The sequence below is a fragment of the Thermobia domestica genome, chromosome 11 (assembly GCF_964235325.1).
Source record: "Thermobia domestica chromosome 11, izTheDome1.hap1.1, whole genome shotgun sequence".
NCBI classification, from domain to species: domain Eukaryota; kingdom Metazoa; phylum Arthropoda; class Insecta; order Zygentoma; family Lepismatidae; genus Thermobia; species Thermobia domestica.
The window spans coordinates 108,988,145-109,011,516 of NC_137464.1; the positions used below are offsets into that span (position 1 = coordinate 108,988,145).

The 23,372-nt window shown below is 37.7% G+C and overlaps 1 protein-coding gene across 1 annotated transcript in view; it reads left to right on the forward strand.

Annotated features, from left to right (window-relative positions):
- The first annotated feature begins 677 nt into the window (after positions 1-677).
- Positions 678-23,372, forward strand: part of LOC145664353 (uncharacterized) — a 107,378-nt gene continuing 84,683 nt past the window's right edge. The window contains exon 1 of the mRNA XM_081730981.1: positions 678-1,023. The gene's annotated coding sequence lies outside the window, so the exon portion shown is untranslated. The remainder of the gene's footprint in view (positions 1,024-23,372) is intronic.

Genomic DNA, 23,372 nt, shown 5'->3' on the forward strand with positions numbered 1-23,372 from the left:
GTCGGTAGCTGAAATATTGCTCTGTTCAGTTGTATGTATCTCCATTAATTTCCATGAAAAATAGGAGGCATTACTTTCGGAACGACCCTAGTACATTGTTACCTTATACATGGTATAATGTAACATGGCCCGGAAGTTTTGAGCAACCAGTATATATATGTAGGAATTTTATATTTATTGAACTTTTGGAAATATAATTAGTTGTTTACTAAATTTTCATGTAGATCGCAAATTTTGCGTAAACTCTATTGAAATAATGGTTTTAAGTGTATTTAGACGAAAATATATAGTTATATATATCTATATTGTAGAATATTTATATATTTAGCCAAAATCTAGTGTTATTTTAGAAAATAATGTCATATCCGGTCGTTTTAAATCCTTTCCTGTGTATTTTCATGGATATTTTTGGTTTAGGGGATCATCAAATAAACCAAAATTGTTATTTCATAAATCTTCTTTAAAATTTTACATTTGTAAAGTCAGCCATAATAGCGTCATGATGCATCTCTTTGTTTAATCTAAATTGTCTGTGATTGGAGCATCTCCAATCTCTGCTGTCGTGAAGAGTTTCAGTGCTTTTGATCTTAGATCATCCTATCAATACGTCATTGTAAAGAATCCAATTGGGAATCTTCTCCCAGTTATCTTTGTTCTTTTCGTTAGTGGATCCGCCATGAGCAGACGTGCAGTGCGTCTTGTCTACAGAAAGTAACTGCAATTGATTTCAGTTCAGTTAGCTGTCAGTGGACCATTTTAGGAGTATGAACTCCTGAGAACTGTGTCGCAACAGGAAATAGTTTGACTTGCTCACAGTGCAGTGGTTCGAGAGAGCAAGCTGCTTGCGTCGAATTAGCACGTTGCCTTTTTCGTGAAGAAAGTATGGAGTCGTTCCAGCTTTGATTGTTTTTAGACGTCCCGGAAACTTGCCAGGAGGCAAGGGGATGAAGGAAATTTGGTAAAGTCGGCAACAGGACCATCAATAAATCTTGAGATATAGTTGTATGCCATGGAATTCACCAAGTAAGTGACTAATTTATGCATCAAAATCTCTATTTCGAACGAACTTAACCTGCTAAATTTCATCGTTCTGGATTGAAGATGTGTGTCTCTATTAGTGTTGTGATGCATAACATGATGTTTTAAATTCCGCGTCGTTTTCTCTAAGTTGTTTCGTATATAGATTCATGATGTGACTAGCACTGGTCGCTCAATGGGGGGGGGGGTTCTTTTCCTTAAGTTTCAGGAGGTTTTCGTTTCCTTAACCGACCATGAAATGTGTGTACCTTCCGGGCACATATATTTTCCCCGAAACATATATTAGATATGTAAACCTCAAAATTTCCCGTATTGCTCGCTATTACAATACAAATCTATTCACTGTTTTTCTAGGCTCAGATTTACTTCAGATTGGATATGATGAGACAAATGTTTACATTAATTTTCGGCTCACATTAATGAAAAGGGTGCCATATACGGCTATTGGTAAGAGGAGATGTCTGTCAATTTTGAAATATTCGTTTTGTATTCTGAATTCCCATCGTGAGAAAACAAAAGTTCAGATTTCAGAGAGCATAATTCGTAAAAATTTTTGACCATTTAATTAGAAAATTATAAAAGTCAGCGGGAGTCGTTTCAATACGTCCTTAACAAAGGCTGTGTAGGCTATATACTAAATTTGTAATGTTCATGGAAGTGATTTTTAATATGTGTTACGTTAAGTTAGGTTAGATAGTTAGGTTTAGTGATTTTAGGTTAAGTACAGTTTATTGAATATTGCCCGGTGTGTGTATTTTCTGCATGTCGTTTTGATTTGTTGTGGAAGGGAAAAATGGCCTAAGCTTGTATAAAGAGGTCAACTAATGTGTATAAATCCTCTATGCTGGCCCCACTTCGAGAGCACAACATTAGTACGACAGAGAATAGTGCACGAAAAAAAAAAAAAGAAAATTAGTATACAGCACAGAGAACCGAAATGTGATGTATATGCGTATATGTAGTATAGGGTATTGATTGTGTGATCATTGTGGAAAAAAATTGTAGATGTCATATAACACGTAAAGTTGCCTAACGTTCAATAGAAATTGAGTGCGTGTGAAGTAATACTCACGAGATGGGAAGAAAGTAGAATGTTAATTTTATTCAATTTTGTACTTCACCTTCTCATTCAGATGGGTTTAAAAAATTTTCATTTCCAATTACCAAACATTGCACATATTTTTCCTTGTGTTTATTTATCTTCTTGTCATACAGAAAATTTACTACAAATAAAATGTACCAGCCGAAACAAAATATTTTCTTTTCAAGTGCAAAGCTCATTATTTAGTATTAAGTAGTAAATCAAACTCAGTGGTGTATTATTAGTATGTAGTATACAAAATTTTGAAAGTAGTACGTAAACCAGGGTGCGAATTGGCGGGGGGGATGCCAGGGATTTCCCCCCTGACAAAAATCTTTCCCCCCTGGAGAAGAAAAATTTTATCCCTGGCAGGGATAATTTTTTCCACCTCTGGAGTATTTTTAAATGGACATGAAGATAGAAAAAGGGAACAATTCTTACTTTGCGTAACTAACCTAAATATTGCTTGAGTGAAAATATATGAAACATCTCACATCTCAACTGTTTTGTACTTGTTAGTAAATATATATATATATATATATATATATGTGTGTGTGTGTGTGTGTGTGTGTGTGTGTGTGTGGGAGGACGGAGCGCATATGAGTGAAATTCGTCCTCCCCTGGGAAAATTTTTCAATTCGCACACTGACGTAAACAGTGAATAACAATCAAAGTTTATCGTTAAAACCTACAAAATTGATTTCACTTAGTGTGACCGGGATTGAAATAACAGACCTGACAGAAATTCACTACGTTAGAACCAACTAAATTCAGTTTAGGCATTCAGTGCACAAAATTCAATTCCGTTGCGCTATTCAAAATCCAGTTCGAGATATTTTTTCTTTTGTTTGGGCAGTAAATACCAACATTAAGATCTCCGAAGCACACATTGCCAGTTTCACTCTTGGATCGATGTCTTGTATCGGTGGTTTGATGGTACGCAACCTATTTCGCGATGGGATGCGACTGGTGAGCTGCAGATCTGGACACCGGGCTGTGAGTGGGAATGAAGGAAGCTTGGAAATCTTCACATTTTTTGGGTTAAATTTGAGTTCGATTTTCAGGGGATGATTGGTTTAGTGGATGGGTCAGTGAGTGTTGACAGCTTACCCGCCTGGGCCCGATTGGTTCGCGGTCACCAGTTGGTGACGCATTCACGCAACCATAGTCTTAAGGAAAGTGAACATCATACAAAACACATCATACAGTATCATACATCATATAGTTTTTTAAATTTTTATTTTATTTTATTTTATATATTTTTTTTTTGTAAAAAACATCATAGGTAGCATTCTTACCGAACAAAATTATTCTAAAACCAGAATAATTTAGATCATCTGCATTGATCATCAGCACTCATAAACTTGCCAAATCACAATTTTGCAGTACACTATGAGCACCTAATATAGAATGAAGTGTCACAAATTTCAGAATTTCAGAAAAATGCGCTAAAAGTGTATTTTTTCAGCATCCCAAAATCAGTCAATCGGATCGTCATTGTAGATTAAGTTACAAAATTCATATCGAAGCATTCCTGTGAAGCGAGGAAACTGATATTTTGATTGTACACAAATGGATGTAATGTGACAATGATATCTCTGTCATGCAATTTTAATGGATTTTTTCTTCATTGCATAATTATATACGGGGGTGACTGAAAAGTTTTGAGCCTAACATAGAAAATGAGAATTTATAACAAAATAATTATATGTTGTATTAGAATAGTACAACCTTTGATATTAATATGTATCAACATCATGGTCCTAAGTAATTTCTTTTATCTTTTACAGGTTCTTGGAGTGAGTGAGATGGCAAAAGTTGGGAAAAGTGAAATAAACGAGTACAGATTAGTCATCAAGTATCTGCAAGAAAAGGAATATCGGGGTCTGAGATCCACCAGGATTGGTCAATACCGTAGGTCAATCTGTCCCTTCATATACCACCATCAAAAGATGAGTGTAGGAATTCAAACGTGGTAGGCTGTAACAGCTTTCAACTTTTCTGTTATTCTTCTGTTATTCTTCTCTATTTTCTATGAAATCTATCATGATAGGATGGATTCTATTCCAGTCATGGGAAGCTTGTAATTCGGAGTAATCATCAGACTTTGACTTGAAGAGCAAGTTCGGCACGAGTAGTGAGTCCATCAAACAGTTGAAGTTCTTTTATATCAAACTATCTAATATGTCTAATGATGAAAATAATTCAAATTTCCTTGTAACTAATTTTATTCATTTATTCAGCATCCAAATCGATATGTACGAAATACTCATGCAACATAAATCATATGCTTATGCACAACTAACATATTCGTGTACGCAAATCATGCAGATTATTTTCTTGCATTAGTTAACTTACTTAGTTAATTTACATATTACATTTGCAAACATCGGCGTGCTTTCTGTTAATGACAAGTGACACGTATAGAGTACATGTTAGCAATCAGACTAAAGGGATATGGAGAATAAAATGCCAATCAAAGTTACTTTAAATTCATATATAGAAAAGAATATCCATAATCAGACCATATGTTCCCCAGATGATAAATTAACGTAGATTCTATTCATTTAATCTTATAAGAAATTTATTCTGACGTAGCTTCACTTTTAATAACATATTCTAGAATGTAACCTTATTCCATTTCATTAAATTCCTATCTTTTAATGTTGGAAAAAACATAGCTGATCATATTCTAATTTCTCCCTTTTAATATGCACTGGTAGCGTGGCGATTAACTTTTAGATTCTCCCTAAGATGAAACATAGAACTTTCTGATATTTTAATGTTAATAATTTATTTCGATGCCTGCATAGAAATAAATACGCAGTCATAATAAACTACATGATGAGTAATTTATTATATTGTGATCATAATCATGGATAATTTAGCTAAGTTCAGCAATCTAACATATTGAACATCGAGGGAAATTTAAACTATTTAATGCATAATTACGTTTCCGAGCATTTTTACTACAAAATTAATTTAACTTACGGGTTAAGTTCCAAAATTGGGCGTCCGTTTCCCGCAAAATTTTTAAAATTTACAGGAAAGATATGGATAATTTGATCGTTTGTGTGCTTGATAATATATAAGAGTCTTGAAAAATCTGTTTATTTGTTATATATAAGCGGTTATAAACATGGTACTATACGGCGAGCGGAGGGAACTACTTGGCGCAAGGTAACCGAACATTTGCATTGTTGGAAAGAAACGAGCATTTATGTTATGAACATGGCGGATGTACAAGGGCAATGAACTAACAGTTTTAATATTTGTGAAGCAATACGTTGATAACGAGCAAAATCTTCTAAAAGTTTTTGAAGAGCACGGATTAATGAACCTAATAACAAATTGCAGAAAGTGTGGCAAGGAGATAATAGCGAAAAGACGTGGCGAAAGCGGACGCCCAACTTCGGAATAAGTGCCTAACTTACGAACAATTTGTTATAACGATTTCAGTGGTACGACGATATAACTTTTCTTTTGAATTATTAAAACTGCAAGGAATAATATATTCAACCTTTCTTCTAAGAAACACACCTTCTTATTCTCACAAAACATTAGAAGAAACAGAGGTACATCTATTCCATATTAAAGAGATGACATGGTGTGTAATACAGAAAGCTTATAAGCATGAATGCAAAATTTTAATAAAAATTGATGCATTAAAATAATATCCAATAATTCAAATTAGACAAATGAACATGCAAAAAATTAAACATTGAATACAACTACTTAGACAAAATAAATAAAACTGGAACAGAGTAAACAGTCTGTTACAAGGCCGAGATACCGCCACGGAAAACATTGGCCTCGTGCTTGATATGATCACGGAAGATCGCCGATTGTCAACTTGACAGATTGAAGACAGACTGGGCATATCACAGGAGCGACCAGATCATATTCCGAAGAACGAGGTTGGTTTATCAAAAGTTTCTGCTCGATGGGTCTCGCGTCTTCTGACTCCCGAACAAAAACGCACTCGGTAATTTCTATCCGTGGAAAATTTGAAACTGTTAGAACGTGATGTGGACGATTTTCTCTGTCGATTCATCACTATGGACAAGTTTTGGGTATAGTATTACTAGCCAGAAACAAAACAACAATCCAAACAATGAAAGCACCCCTCCTCCCTTACAACAAAGAAGGCAAGTGTGATACCTTTCGCTGGCAAAGTGATGGTCTCTGTTCTTTCTTGATTTTCAAGGTGTGATATTCATTGAATACCTGTGAAGGTGTCATACAATCACAGGATAATACTATAGTGACCTGTTGAAAAAACTTCGAGTGCAAATTAAAGGAAAAAGGCCACAAATGATGTCCAGAGGAGTTCTCTACCATTATGACAATGCTCCCGGCCACATATCAGCAATTGCCATGGCTACTAATCACGAATGCGGCTTTTAACTTGTTCCTCATCCACCCTATTCTAAGGATCTGGCCCCCTCAGGTTTCCACTTGTTCCCAGATCTGAAAAAGGCTCTAGCATCTCGACGTTTTGCCAGCGATAAGGACGTCATGACAGCCGTGGAGGAGTTTCTGTAGTCACAACCTAAGGATTTTTTTCTAGTGGGATAAGAGCACTGCAGCAACGTTGGAGCAAGTGTGTTGCTGCCAAAAGGAATTTTCTTGAAAAATAAAGGTATTACCAAATCTGTACTTCTTATAGTTCCCTCAAGGCTCAAAACTTTTCAGTCAGCCCTCGTACAGTACGTCATGTTTAGTTTCCCCAACAGAAGCTGTTGTACGTCGCACAGTTTGAGTATTAAATAATATCCAGCTACGTCCCCGATAAACACCACCTTTACGAAGACACTTATGTGTCGGGTGGGGAGGATTGCGTGCTACAGTGAAATTTAGAGCTGTGTCGGTGGTAGTTCACTACCAGAAGGGCCACCCCTACCGAATTGGTCTAAATGGAGTAGCCAGACGAAGAGTGTTCTGGGAGAAGTAGTGATGGGCAGTGGGAATATTCCCGGTGGGAAGGAATTTAAAAATGGGAATATTCCCGGTTTTTTTCCCTGGCCTATAAATTCCCGGGAAGGAATTTATTTCCATTTCTTTACTTTATCTTCCAAATTATAAGAACCATATGACTAGTTACTTTATTTTAATATATTATTATTTACTTCTAGGTTTTAAAGAATTTTGAGGTTGAAAAATTTAAAATTATTTGACGGCACTTTATATAACCAATAATATGACTTTTAAGTTCCATTTCCATTTGCACTAAAAAGTAAGGTAATTGTTTAGAATTGGGGGGCCAAAACTAGCAAAAAGTAGGATGAATTACGGAAGAAATGAGTTGATAGTGATGTTCAAGTAGTCAAGAAAGTGTCGAACACATTTTTTTAGGGCAGTAGGGGATTTATACAAAACGGAAAGGTAAGTGGAAGTGGTTTATGTGAGAAAAGAAAGTGAATTGTTGGTAACGAAGATAGAAAACAACGTGCCATGCGGGACTCTAACCAGCCTTCATTCGCTAACGCTCGCTCTACAACGCTGTCTGAATTTAATGTTGGTAACGTAATTTAACGTATGAAACCATAAAACAACCGCATCGGAATAGAATATCGCAAAAATGTAGGTGCAAAAGCTGGCCGCCAATGCTAAAGAACAGCCAAAATTAGCAAAGTACTAATTTACAAATAACGAAAAGGAACCATTTTGTAAAGTAATTTAGAATTATGTAGAAATAGAGATGAAGTACTATTAATAAACCCTGAACCACCATTAGTAATAGACGTCGGTCTGTCTCCTCTCTCTCACTCGAATTTCTGAAGAAGTACTCGGACTTCTTTTACATGTGAATTAACGTATTGAATTTTGAGAAATAGGTAGAATGAAAGGTCGTGTATAACAATGTTACGTGCTAAAATATAAAGATAAGTAAGTATCTTGCAAATTTTGTGAACATAAATATGTATGCGCAAATGTTGATAAATTGGTGAGACATGTATCTTCTAGAATTTACCCAATCTAATTGGTTTATAACGTTTATAAATTTAATGTGTTTGCAATATTATTAATAGAGTCAAGTTGAGCAAATTCACTTACATATAAATTTAAACTGTTACTATATAATTTACTATATAATTTTTTCACACATATTTAATTGATAGAACATATTGTAAATAAATATACATTTATGCGTAGGGCCTACTCTCTAAATATAATAAAGTGTTAATAAAGTAACATAGTACTGTTCAGAATATACATTTTAAAGAATCATCTGTGGTCGACAGTAATCACATGCTGTGATATAAAAATTAATTCAACTTTGAAATCATAATATAGTAATGGAATGCAATTTTCTTTTTGATTGAACATAAATTCCCGGATAAATTCCAATTTTGGGAATATTCCCGGGAATATTCCCCAAAAGTATCTTCCCGGGAATTTACCCATCACTAGGGAGAAGGCAGCAGTTCTCCAGTAGCCAAGTTGGCGGAAATCATAGTGATTGGTACGGCAACTTGGACATTAATCCCAGGCGTGGTCAGAGTGACTTTAACGGCTCGGATACTGCGGGGTGGAAGGCAACGGTTAACCACCACTCTATTTTCCTAGTTTGGTGGCAGCAAAAAGAGAACATATGAACAATGGTCTTTCGCAGGTCAAAATGTAGTTCCGGAGGTAAAATATCCCCCCATTCGGATCTCCGGGAGGGGGATGGCTTGGGAAGGACTATTGGACGACAAAGTAATAATGGGGGGAAGACAAACAGAGAAAGAAAGACAAGGAAGAGCAAAAGGTTTAGAATAGGGACATGGAACGTACGTACTATGTTACAGGGAGGAAAATTGAAACAAAATAATTTAGATTTGGTAGGCGTTTGTGAAGTTAGATGGGAAGGTAATGAGGTATTGAACAGCGAAGGATATAGAATGTTTTATTCAGGTAATGAAAAGGGCGGTCATAATGGCGTAGGAATAATTCTTGGAAAGCGCTTAAAGGAGAAGGTAGTGAAAGTAGAATTTATTGATGATAGAGTTATGATGTTAAGACTTAAAGGGAAAACGAAGGATCTAATGGTTATACAGACATATGCACCGACGACTTCGCATGCAACTAAAGAAGTAGAGGAAACTTATGAGAAAATAGAAGAAATTATAGATAGGGAGAAGAAGGGTGCATGCATAATTCTAATGGGAGATTTCAATGCAGTTGTGGGAGAAAAACAGGAAGGTAGTATCGTAGGGAAATATGGTTTAGGCGAAAGAAATGAAAGGGGAGAGGGACTGGTGAATTTCTGTAGACAGAATTCACTGGTAATTGGGAACACTTGGTTCCATCAGCACAAGAGAAGAAAATATACATGGAAATTACCAATAGACGGCGGAAGATATCAGATAGATTATGTTATGATTCAGGACAGGTATCGGAATAACTTAAAGAACGCGAAGACCCTTCCCGGGGCTGATATTTTCTCTGATCATAATCTTGTGCTGGCCGAAGTAGATATTCAACTGAAAAATGTGGGCAGAAGAAAAGTAGGTAACAAAGTGTTGAATACTGAAAAGTTGAAAAACGAGGAAATAAGAAATCTTTTCGTTAAAAATTCGAAGAACAATGTTCAAACGATGAAAGAATAGGTGCAGGTAGTAACGCACGGTGGGAACATATTAAACGTTGCTTACAGCAGGCTGCAGAAGAAGCAGTAGATTACCGCGAACACAAAATTGCTAAGAAACCATGGGTTACAGAGCAGATGTTACAGAAAATGAGGGAGAGGAAGATGTGGAAACAGGTTGAAACAGAAGAGGGCAGAAACATGTACAGAAAGTTAAATAATGGATTACGAAGAGAAACAGACAGAGCGAGGGAAGAGTTTTACAAAAGAAAATGCGAGGACATAGAAGAATTAGAAGGAGTTGGGAAATATGAGGAAATGTACAAGGAGATGAAATCTATGGAATTTTGGAGGAAACAAGGGGGTATTATGATGGCAGTAGAAAATAAGAATGGGAAGGTAGTCAGCGAGAGAAATGAGGTCATATTAGGAAGGTGGAAAGAATACATTGAAGACTTATATGAGAGTAGGGATAGACCGTACAGCCTAAATGTTGAAGTAGAAAATGAAGTAGGCCAGGATGATAAAGGATTTAGTATTCTTAGGGATGAGTTTGAAAAAGCTATATCTGAGATTAGGAATGGAAAGGCAACCGGAATAGATAACATACCAATCGAATTCATTAAAAATATAGGAGACAAGGGAAAGGAAGAATTGTTCCGACTATGCAATGAAATATATGAAACAGGAGAATGGCCAAATGACTTTCTGAAAACGATCATGATACCGATGGCTAAGAAATCGAACCCAAAGAGATGTGAGGATTATAGAACTATTAGTATCATATCTCATGCAGCTAAAATTCTGCTCCGAATACTGAACAGAAGGTTATATGAAAGAACAAATAAAGAAGTTGAAGAGGAGCAGTTCGGGTTCAGAAGAGGTAAGAGCACAATAGATGCAATTCGATTTTTAAGCGCGATCGGTGAAAGATTTATAGAGAAACGGAAAGAGGTGTATGCTATATTTATTGATCTAGAAAAGGCTTTTGACCGCGTGAATTGGAAATTGGTGTTGGCAGTTCTAACGAAGACAGAGTTGGAATGGAAAGATAGAAGACTCATAAGAAACTTATACATGAACCAACAAGTAAGTGTTAGGATAGGGGAAGAACTGACGGAAGAAAGTGCAATTGGAAGGGGAGTTCGACAAGGATGCTGCCTCTCGCCAACACTATTTAATGTCTATCTAGAAGAGATAGTGAAAAAGAGTTTACATGATGATGATGGCATTTCGGTAGGAGGTAGAATGACTAGATGCATAAGATTTGCAGACGACATGGCGCTTGTTGCAGAATCTGAAAAGAAAATCAATAAAATGTTAGAAAAAATGAGAAAGGGCTTCGGAGAATATGGGATGAAAATAAATGTTAGAAAGACAAAAGCCATGGTGATTGGAACGAAGGGGTCTGTGTCAAATATAAAAGTAGGAGGGGAGAAAATAGAACAAGTGAATAGTTTTCGATATCTGGGTAGTGTTCTTAGTAATGACATGAAATGCGAACGTGAAATAAAAGCAAGGATAGGAATGGCGAAAGAAGCCTTTAGGAGGAAGAAAAGTCTGTTTTGTGGGACCTTGAATAAAGAATTGAGAAAAAGACTCATAAAATGCTTCGTGTGGAGTGTTGTACTTTATGGGGCAGAAACGTGGACTTTACAAGATGATGAAAATGGACTGGAAGCCTTCGAAATGTGGGTATGGAGAAGAATGGAAAGAATTAGTTGGGTCGAGCGGAAAACGAATGAGAGAGTGTTAGAAATGGTGGGTGAGAAAAGAACACTTTTAGATATTATTAGGAAGAGGAAGAGAAACTGGTTGGGACATAGGCTAAGAAGAGATTGAGGGGTGTCCTAGAGGGTATGGTGGCGGGAAAGAGAGGGAGGGGGGAAGGAGACTACAATTAATGGATGATATAGAAATAGAAAGATCATACGCGAAGACGAAGAAGTTAGCGGAGGACCGTGGAGCATGCAACCTTCTCAGCTGCGGCAAGTGACCTGCCAATAAAGGCAGAATACCTATGATGATGATGACTCAACGTAAGTAAAATCCTGCTACTTACATTGGGCGAATTGCAATTTAGGTACCATTTTCTCAGTTGAAGTAATCTTATTTCGCCACATGTTAATCCTGTCTCATGTAGATTGTCAAGTTTATGCACTAATCTATTAAATCCAGTTTGTAAGTGTAACAGCCACTATTCAGCCCAAATCCTAACAACGATGGACAGTCTCCCTTTAAACATATTGTGTACGAATACTAAACAGCACTTATGATCATTGCGATAGCCTCAATTTTCTTTTCGTCTTTTATATCCATAGTTCTCGGACGATGCATTTTCAATTGGAAATTATTTGGCCACCGTCACAGCACACATATTTGAAGTTAAAATTAGGTAACATTAGCTGTGAACACATGCATCATTATGTTATCCTGTTAACAACATTGGCAAAGTGTAACATCTTCATATAACGGAAGTCGTATACCAGAGTTCTCCAGGATATCTCGACGTGGCAGTCCAGTACCGAACATTTTGCCTGATTACTTCGCTCGTAACATAAAAGTATACTTCATAAAAATGTAGTTACAATGAAACACATGCTGTTTGCCCCAGGGCCTACTGACAAAATTTCTGCCACCATCGCACAATTCTTCGGAACTGTAGTCAGTCACTGGTTCTCCAGATTGGGGTTGTGCTGGGCTGATCCCTCCGTATTTAAAATCTGCGATGGAGCATTGTTTCATGATAATACTCGGATGTGGACTGATCTCTGGACGCCAACCCAGCTATGGACTATTTATGCTAACTTGTTTTGTTTTTGGATGATACCTGGACTCGGGGCCATGGAACGGAGGACTGAATCGTATGCGCCCAAGCAGGACGGGTAGAGTGATGCCCTGAAAGGAAATGCTAGGAGTCTGCAGTGCAGAAATCTCCATAGAACCATTGGTCCCTCTCCTTACATGGTGGAACATGGATCCTCTCGACAGTACCCATCAGTCGGCGGTGCACGTGGCTCTGCCTCCTACTCACTTCGACTTAAAGTCATAGTTCAGCTTGCTGACAAGGGTCATGCGAGTAGGATCTGCTTTCTTTGTTGGCCACTTCGAAAGAAGACGGGAAGAGGGGAGGATTTTCGGTTTTCTCAAATTATGGACTCACACAAATTATACGCCATACACGGATACTGGCAGTATCCGCAGCAAAGGGGAAAAGGTTGGTGTCAAACCAAGATATTTAATTATGCAGGGTAAATCAACCGACACAGGCACAGGTCTCATTAAAGTGTCACCATTTACTGTGCATTGGATATTACAACATATTGCAACGGGTACCTTTCCAACTGGACATATAAGCAACTTGGAACATTACTAGTACAAACTGTCTCAGATAAACAATCCCGACTGTTTGTACCCAATTAGGGCCTGCTGCTGTCATCGTTGAGTCTCAACGTCAAGTTAATACAAGCAAGGGTGTCCTTACAGATCGAAATCTGCGAAGAACTTAACGGTAGTTTTGTCTTTGCTGTGCATCGGATTTCCACCAAGAAGAACGGTACATTGCAGCCAACGTACTACTAGATTCTTACGTTTGGTTTGTCTATCCTTTGGACACACTTGATTGTGGCTTACCATGTACAAAGATCCGACCTTACATATTCCGTTGCCATTACGATGCTTCAACTATCAGCATTTTGGCCACTCAGCCCTATTATGTAACGCTTCAGCCATCTATGGAAGATGTGGTACATCAGCTCATAGCCATGCTCCATGTACGACCCTAACTATGTGTATTAACTGTATAGATGCTCATTTAGCCTGATTTTATGAATGTACCAAATTTTTGGCCAAGAAGAAGAATCGTGAACTTATGGTTCTTAAGAAGCTTTCAGCTGCTGAGACTCAACGTAGCTTTAACGAGAAGTTTCCTTTGGCAGTAGCTTTCCCTCACTTTTGAAGACAACTCCGTCTCAATGTACCCAAACAGTTGATAATTCCATCCAAACTGATCCTGATGTTCCCAGCGTGCCCGTCTCTTTCAAGGAGGCACACTGGAAATCTCTGACAAATTAGATATATCTCGCTCGAAGCCCAAGTCTTCTTCAGCCTTGCAATCTACCCTTACACAGGATGATGCTTCCTTTCCTCGGACCGCTAAGCAAATTTCTGCTTTGCAGCCAACGGCCTCTACGACTGTGGCTCCATCTCGACTACCGCTATTTCTCATTGATGGACAGAACAGATTTTCAAGCTAAGAGCCAGATTTCTACTCAATAACTCTCCAAGAAGCAACTCAAAAACAGCTTCAGGTCCAGTCTCAAATCTTCTCAAGCTGCCTCCATCTCTTTAACAACTGCTTCTTCTAACCAGCATAAAAAGAAATTTCCACTCACAAAGTCTTCTGTCTCGTCTGAGGTAAAGAAACAGAAACACTCATCACGCAGTTTCCCTAGTGATGATGATACTCTTATGGATGGTACGGATGATGAGACTCTTATGGCTTTTACGATAGAAGAAAAATTTCATAATTTTACTCTGGTGGATGGTCGTAAATAAGGAAAGTGCAGCACTGTTTCTTGTTTTCGAAGCTTGTTGAATATGTCTCTTATTCAATGGAATTTGAAAGGCTTTTCCACACACTATGGATAATTGAAACAACTGTTGAGATGGTTTCAACCTGCCATCTTCAGTTTTCAGGAAACTCATTTTACTGCTAGTGGAAATTAAGTTTTCTCTGGCTACACATTTTACCGTCATGATCACCTTACTGCCGCTCGCACAGCAGGGGGTGTGGCCATTGGTGTCCCTGCTGCCCATCACTACTCTATCATGTGAACAGACACTTGCGGATTTTAGTCGGCGTCGGGAAGTAGTCGTCATGACGTCTTTGCTGCTACAGATCTTCAACTGATTGCCCGTCAACTTCCATATTGTGTTGGTGTTGTGCCATCAGTTGTAACTCAGAATACTTATTAAATGAATGCAACAAAATGGGGATGAAACTGGTGCACAACACGGTACTTAACTGTAAAGTTATGATAGAATTTAAACAAAATTCAATTGTTTTCGTTTTAAGAATGACTAATTTGGAAATAGGTGTGAGAGAGAAAGGATATAATTAAGAAATAGAGGAAGAGCACTAGCCTGACATTCCGTTATGACTGGTGTCGTTCTGGTGATCTGAATGATGAAAGTTTTTCCTTGGAGGAACTTGGACGTACTGGAGTTAGCCGACAACTGGAACTCAATTCTGCTGGACTGCTAGGGGCGTCAAGTTCTCTCTGCGATGATGCGCCTTTTACGATGATTTTCTTCTACTCCTTCATGCCACTACACAGATGTCAAGCTCAAAATGTGTCTGCGGCGATGAACCGGCAGAATGGTATTCTCGGGACATGGAGTCGGTCGTCCTCCAATGGTGGGATCTGCTTGCCTCCGATGATCCTGCACCTTCCTAAACTTCGTGGTGAATACCCCTAGTTGATGTGTCCGTAGTTTTGTCTGGCTGTAAAGTGATGACTCAGGCAATACTTGAAGGTATGCGAAAAGACAAGAAGGAAACTAGTAGAGTTTATTGACAATTACGAAAGTGACAATTACAAATATGTGATTACAGAAACTGTCTGGGAATGTACAATCTTAATAAAAAAAAGTTTTTATTCCTTTGGATTTTAGAGTTCATGATTCTGTAGAACATAGCCGCAATTTAATAAATAATTGAATTTGGCGAAGTAATTTAAAAGTTTACACAGCTATCTCACAATCATTTCACTATAATTACACTGATACTTCACACCCCTCATCGAAATCGGAAATACACGAAAATTTCAATTTTCCCTAGTACAAAAAATTATCGAATAAATTTAAAAAAAATGTTTGTGGAAGGTATAGAGTTCTTATATAACATATTGTTTGTTTTGAATGAAGCTTCCATTACAAACTGCTGAGTAAGTATTTCAAAGACAGTCCATGTTGTGAGTAAGCCTTGAACATGAGTCAACAGCGTCTCTGGGGAGATAGAAAGTAAGAAGAAGAAATATAAACATTAGTACTTGCATAATATCATTGTGAGTGACATCTGTTTCAAGGTGTTAGTGTGGATTAAAATTAGTGCTCATTTTAGGATAGGTCGCGAAAGGTAGGAATAATAATTTAACTATTACCAATGCAAATAATTTAAACTTAGAAAAACCTACAAATTATAATAAATATAAAAAATCATAATCAAATAAATAAAAATTTCAGATGTAGTAAAATCCAATATATATCATTATATATTCCTCTAATGCAGAAAAAATAACCAATATCAAACGTGACTAATACGCGAGAAGAAAAAACGTAACACTATCTAGCTAACCAAAGATAGTAAAGTAGGACTGCACAAGCAGGGTACTGATTTCAGTTTGATAAAAATGAGCTTTAAGTTATTTAGGCTTAAAGCGTCCTTAGACTGGAAAAGAATTCCAAAATATGGTTATAACCTCATATACTGGCTGTAATCAAACTATATGAAATCAGCACGACAGAACTATTCACCACATATAACCTAAAACCCTAACATATAAATTCTTCTTGTCTTCAACTTCTTTCTTAAGTCTTGTCCTCTTCGGGCATCGAATCCTGAACATCAATCATGGCATCAAATCCTGGACATCTAAAGGGATGGAGCATGGTTCTTACACTGTTGACATCGATCTTCTTGCATCTTCTTGATGTATCCATCTAATATCAATTCATATACATGACGTTAATTTTCTTCATTCTTCACATACTCACATTTCAAAAAATAAAGGTAAGAAACATCTGCAGTTATATGTTGTCCAAACAAATGAATATTACAAATTTTGAAGATACTAACGTGTTCCAAATTTCGAAGTATTCCAAGTTTCGAAGTGTTCTAAGTCTTAAAGTGTTCTACCGGTAGATTTGGATGCACAATTCAAAACCAAGATAAACTAACTTCTAAGCGTGGCCAGCGCTAAAAGAAAGTTCGTCATCCATCTACAAGATGTTCCTATTCACAATCCAATATTCAAGAAAAGTAATCTACACAAATGTTGTGTGTGGACAGACGGACTAACAGGTTCGTCATCAATGGGAAAACATATGGGAGTAAACGCTGATAAATGTTCCTATTTTCTCTATCATAAACACAAAATACGATACGGTCTACGTCATCTAGGTGATCCTCTAAAAATATTCTTGTAGCCAAGGCAATTTTGGCAGCTTCTAACTTCGGAAATTTAAATGCTCCAGTCGAAATGTTAGGTAGTACAATTGTAGAAAGATCATTCTCTAACATTACTTTAAAACCATTTTTGTACGTCTCTCGTAAAATCTTTTTATCTGAATTCCGTGGGCCACATATCATAATTACATAATTAGCTTGTAAACGATAACTATTGGCAATTTTCCATCTCCTGGCTTCAATGATGATATAGTTAAACATTCTTCTAAAAATTCAGTTCCAGCTGCGTCTTGAATAGCTTTATCTGCACCAGCTAAAGGATTTGATTTGATTTGATTTTGAGTTTTACGTCCCGTCCAACACCGATGCTATATGGGACGTGGACCTACTGATGAGCGTGGAATCCGAACCACATGAGCTCCCACCGGAAATCGAACCCGGGTCTCCCAACCAGCTAAAGGAGTCAAGGTTTCATTCGTCGGATTTACTACGGCATCTGCTTTTATATCCACTATATTACCTTTATAAATACTAATCTTCTGATTGATGGTAGTATTACAAGCAAATTTCGGTTTTTCTTCTGTGGAATTCTTCTCTATAGTTGCCCACGTTGGTAGATTTTCAGCAATCAACATCCTTAATATGAAGAGAAGATATCAAAACTTCTTCTTCTAAACATTGTCTCCTGGGGTTAAAAATCTCTTCAATTGGTGGTCCTTGATGGTCTCCGCGTCTCAAATTTTTCTTTTTCATCGTATAGTCTTCGTGCAGACGTTGATAAGCATCTCTTCGTCAGAGTCTTCAAGGTGGTCTTCCTCTTCCTGGTTTTCCTTCTCATAAAACTTCTTCAATCTCTGGACTGCTATGCTGTCTATCTTATATGATCCTCGGGTGGTCTTATACTTAACAAAATACGAATTTGGATTTTCCACTCGTTCAATTATGTCTGGACCAATGAACTTTCCGCTGAATTCTTTGGCGTGACCTTTCTTCCTTGTAGTGTCTAATATCCAAAATTTTTCTCCTTTGAAAGCAGGTTTCGTATGTCTCTTTTCAAAAAAATTGTCACCTTTTTATGACTTTTGAAAAGATTTTCATGCGCTCTGTCCCTAATCTCTTGTAGTTGCTGTAAACGAATAGCATTATCTTCGTATTGACACGGGGTATTTAAAATTACCTCATGAAGTAACCTAGATTTGAAACCAAAAAGATATTCAAATGGTGAAATTTGAGACGATAAATTCTTGGGGACGTTAAGCGAAAACTATGGGTTGTAATAAGTCAATCCATCCTCCTAAATCTTTGTTACATAAAGCTGATTTCAATTGTTGTTCTATGTTCCTAATAGTAATTTCAGAAACACCATTACTGTAATGCCCATGCACATTTACAAAACGCATGTTAGCGCCAATTATAGCACATAATTCTTTAAATAGTCCACTAGTGAATGCACTGCCTTTGTCTAAGACAATTTCATAGAAAATTCCAAACTTTAAAATTACTTTATGACAAAGAAATGAAGCCAAAATACTTGCTGTAACGTCAGGAAGGGAATCTGCAATTATGTATCTGGTACAACTGTCTACTACTACAACCACCAGATATTTGTGATTTAACATATTATTGGGAGAATAATTGCCACCTATATCTATGTGGACGCGATAGAAGGGCGGAAATGAGGGATAAGTAAGCAATGTACCATACGGAGAACCAATTTTCGATTTCGATATCTGGCAGGTCGTACACTCGCGACACTTCTGATATATATATATATTGCTTCATGTTGGGAAAATACACTCTTTTAACTAACATATCATGCGTTTTAGAATAACCAGAATGAGATTATCCAAATGCACATATATGACAAGCATTAAAAACTTTATAACGCAAAGAAGTAGGAACTGCAATTAAAAATTTCGTACCTTGAGAAGTTTTCTGTTTTCTATACAAAATTCCATCCTTAATAGTAAAATATAACGCTTGGCGTTCTATTTTAGGATATCTATCTTCTTTCTGTTCCAACCAAGAAAAATATCTTTAAATAACCGATCTTTACGCTGTTCTGTTGCCAAATTTGGTTCATCTAAAATTGAAAATGAATTTGTGTTCTGAGTGAACAACCGGATCTTCTTGATTCTTTTTCTCATGTTCCAAATATCTAGGGGGGTTACAAAATCGTGAAATGGCATCTGCCTCTATATTGCTGGAGCGACTGATATCTGAAATAGTAAAATTATACGATTCAATTTCACTCAACCATCTGGAAATTTTACTTACATTTTTGTTTCCTTCAAATAAATAAACTGTGACAATCCGTCTTCAAATAAAAATTAGGTCCCGAAAGAAAATATCTAAATGAGCGTAAAGAATACAGTAATGCAAGTAATTCAATCTTATGTGGGTGTAATTTTCTCTCACTGGAAGACGTTGCACGACTACAATCGCTAACGGGTACTAGATTTGTGTCACTATTTTGAAGTTGAAGGTGAATTTTGAAGTTGTTTGATTAACCCAGAAAGTGCAACTTTGCTGGCATTAATATAGAGGTAAAGAGGATAATCAGGCTTATATCTCATCAAACATGGAGCTGAAATAATGGCTTGCTTGATTTTATTGAATGCTGTCACTTGTGGTTGTTTCCAGCGAAAAGGAGCGTCTTTCTTCAGCAAAGAAAGTAACGCTTCTGCCAATTGACTGAAATTAGGCAAATATGAACGAAGAAAAGAAGCCAATCCTAAAATACTTTTAACGTGTTTCTTTGTTTTGGGACGTCGATAATTGGAAATGGAGTTAATTATCCGTTTCGAAATATACAAACCATCCTTATTAACAGTGTGCCCTAAAACATCTAATGAAAAATATCCCAATTTTGTTTTTTCTTCTGGGGAAAGCTTTAAACCAATTTCTTTTATTCTTTGAAGCAACATATGAGTTAATTGCACAATGTCATCAAAACTATCACTAGACCAAAAATAATCGACAATATAGGTAAATATTTTATCTTGTGGGCGATTGCGAGCGATTGAGTGGAATATTGTCTACTAATTCAATTTTATGCTTATATCCTTTAGCACAACCATAATCAAATTCATTCCAAGGAAAACTAGAATAAAATTCCTCTACTAAGTCATATAATTGCTGTTGTTGATGTGGCAACAATTCAAGGTTAACATTTACACGATATTTATCACAACCTTCAGGAAAAGATTTTGTATCTACTGCATTGACTTAGTGGACCTTATTGTTAGCAAAATTTTGTTTCTTGAAGTTGGTATCACTGATAACATATTCGGCCGAACTCAAAACAACATCTTTTTTCAAATGAAGTTTACTTTTGGTAGGATTAATCACAGAAATTACTGGTTGAATTTCGTCTACAACTGATTTACTGAACCTTACAATCTGGCTTTTACCGCTGCTAAACTTGATGCTGTTTTGGGCTGTACGAAGAACAGCGCGTGGGCCTAATGGCATCTGTTATGCAGTGCCCGGGATCTTCCTGCTGATGGCAAGCAACATTCTCTTAAAATATATAATCGTATTTGACTTGAAGACTTTCCCCGCTCCCTGGCGTGAAGCACATATTGTTCCAATTCTGAAGTCTGCCAAACCTGCCACGTTCAGGGAAACTACCTCCCGCTCGCCTTGAATAGCTGTCTGTGTAAACTCTTGGAGAAGATAATCAATGCACTCTTAGTCTGGTCTCTTGAACACCATGACCTTATTTCGAATCTCCAGTATGGCTTTCGGAGTTTTCGTCCTCCTACTGATCACCTGGTGCATCTTGAAAGTGCTATCTAGGATGCCTTTCACCATCAAAAACATTTGATAGCAATCTTCTTTCATCTAGGAAAGGCCTACTACACGGCTTGGTGTTATGGCATTTTGCATCAACTGCATTTCTGGGGCTTACATGTCCACTTGGCTCTATTCCTCCAGAATTTTTTCAACAAAATTATTTTAGAGTCAAGCTTGTTTCTACGCTTTCCATTCAGTTTTCGCAGAAGAATAGAGTTCCACAAGACAGTGCGTTCAATGTCACTGCTGTGGCGGTGAACAGCGTGATGTCGCAGCTTTCCACATCCCGTTCAAGGGCTGCTTTATGTGGATGATTTTACGATCTACTGTCACTCACATGATCTCCGTACTATTAGTCGACAATTGAAGTTGGTTCTCAACTGCCTTCACAGATGGTCTGTCAATACTGATTTCACCTTTCTTTCACCAAAACACATTTCGTCATTTTCGTTCCCTTCGTAACTGTGCCTACAATCCTGAGCTGTTCCTTGGCCGCTCTCGTCTGTCCTATTGGGATCATGTTCGTTTCCTGGGCCTGCAGTTTGGCAGAAGACTTACCTAGGCTGTTTATATTCGAGAATTGAAGTACTGCTGTCTCCTCTCAACGGTCATACTACGTTTGGTGTCTCATATTTCGTGTGGTGCTGCTGCCATGGACCGTACCCCCACCCGCTCACAACTGGATTATGGATTACAGCATATGGTTCTGCTCGATTTTCTATCCTACCTCACCTGAATACTGTTCATCATCTTGGCCTTCGGTTGGCATTTGTAGTTTTCTGAACTAGCCTTATTGCTAGTCTTTATATCGAGGCTCATGAACCACCTCTTTTACACCGTCGGGACTTCCTACTCTTGTGCTACTTCATTCATGTCCATACACTAACTGACTATCTTTCCGGCTCCGCCCTTGAGGCTTGTGCTCGCTATGACCGATATCAAGCACGACCTAGTGTTACATGGCCTTTTGGCATTCGTGCTATTTACCTTGTGGATTTTCTTGGAATGGACATCCCTACACTTTTCCCATTGAGCTTCCTGCCCATTCCTCTGTGAACTGTTTTTCCACCAATCATTAGCTTTCATCTAGCGCAGTTTAAGAATTCTGTCACCAGTTGTCAAGAATTTCATCAGGAGTTCTTCTCTTTTCTGGCTCAGTACCGAACTTACACTGTCTTCTACACTGATTTTTTAAAGCATGCACACTCTGTTGCTTGTGAATTCATTACGGCTAACTATATCGCTGGTTTCAAGTAGTGTTGTCAACGGCTCGAGCGGCTTGGCTCACGGCTTAGTCACCACCGAGCCGAGCCGAGAAGTGAATTGAGCTAACAGGTCACCAAACCGAGCCTCTTCGAGCCGATGGTTCATCGCTGAGCAGATGGCTCACCAGATCGAGCCGAACCGAGCTGATGGCTCATCGGCTCGCAACCGAGTCGAATCGAGCCAATGACTCAGGTGAACCGGGCCGAGCCGAGCCGGTGGCTCAGGGCTTGAGCAAAGCCGGTTGGGCGCAACATCATCCTGATTAACAACATAGAAAAAATACAAGTGAATCAACTCTTTTCCACTACAAATTAATACATTCGATCTACTGCTTTTTTTGAGGTTAATGAAATTAACTTCAAAAAAGCAGTAGATCTAATGTGTTAATTTGTAGGGAAACAGTTGATTTATTATAAATGAAAATTAAAATGCACGATCAACTATTATTACGAAGATCTATAATACTAACATTATGAAGACGTAACCAAGGAAGTTCTGTCGCTTTTTGTGGAGGTCTTTGTTTAATTCCTCTCCACACCGTGAGTTGAATGCGAATGTAGATAAGGCGAAGGTCAGTTGTTGGTGTAAGTATATCCAACATATTACCTGGTTGTGGCAGTTCAGTTACAACGTGAACTTGCGTAAGGACAGAGTTTACATGTAACCTTCACAGAGCGTCATAAGACGGTGTATGCTGTATGAGTTCAAACTAGTGTCAAACGCCGCCGCCATATATATAAAACAGGAGTTTCAACCACGAGAAGATTACAAAGAAATTTTAGAGCTCACAATCATATTCCTTGGAGAAGTTCCAGAAAGAGGAATGTATTTTAAAGCCCCCAGGGAGAGTGCATCAAGCCCGATGGATGGCAAAGGCAATGTACTTGCTAAAGATATACTTATTTAGAGATCAGTTCAAACTTTCCAAACAAGAAGAAACAGGAATTCGTAACATTTGCTCATTTGTTGTGAAAGTTTACGTCAACAGCTGGTTTGAAGCACCATCTGTTTGTACTGCTCCCTAGAAACGACTCGCAACTTTTGAAAAATTTAAAGGAACATGAAGGTGTCAATGAGGAAATTTCAAAGTGTGTAATGAAAAAGTTTCTCCGACATTTGTGGTACCTATCAGAAGAGCTTGTTGTGCTTGCTTTCTTTGATGATAATGTTCCTCATGAAACTAAAAGGAAACTGTTCGATGCTTTAAAGAATGAAGACAATGACGAACCATTAAAGGGAGAGGTAGAGAGAAAGAGAGAGAGAGAGAGAGAGAGAGAGAGAGAGAGAAGATTATATATATTAGCAGTGGATTTTGTTTCGGGAGAGGCTTAAGGAACAGGTACGAAACAATTGTGTTGTATGTGCAATGCGAAAAAATGATCACAAATTTATTTCGGGCGGGGCTTGAGCCAGATACCTCCCCCTTA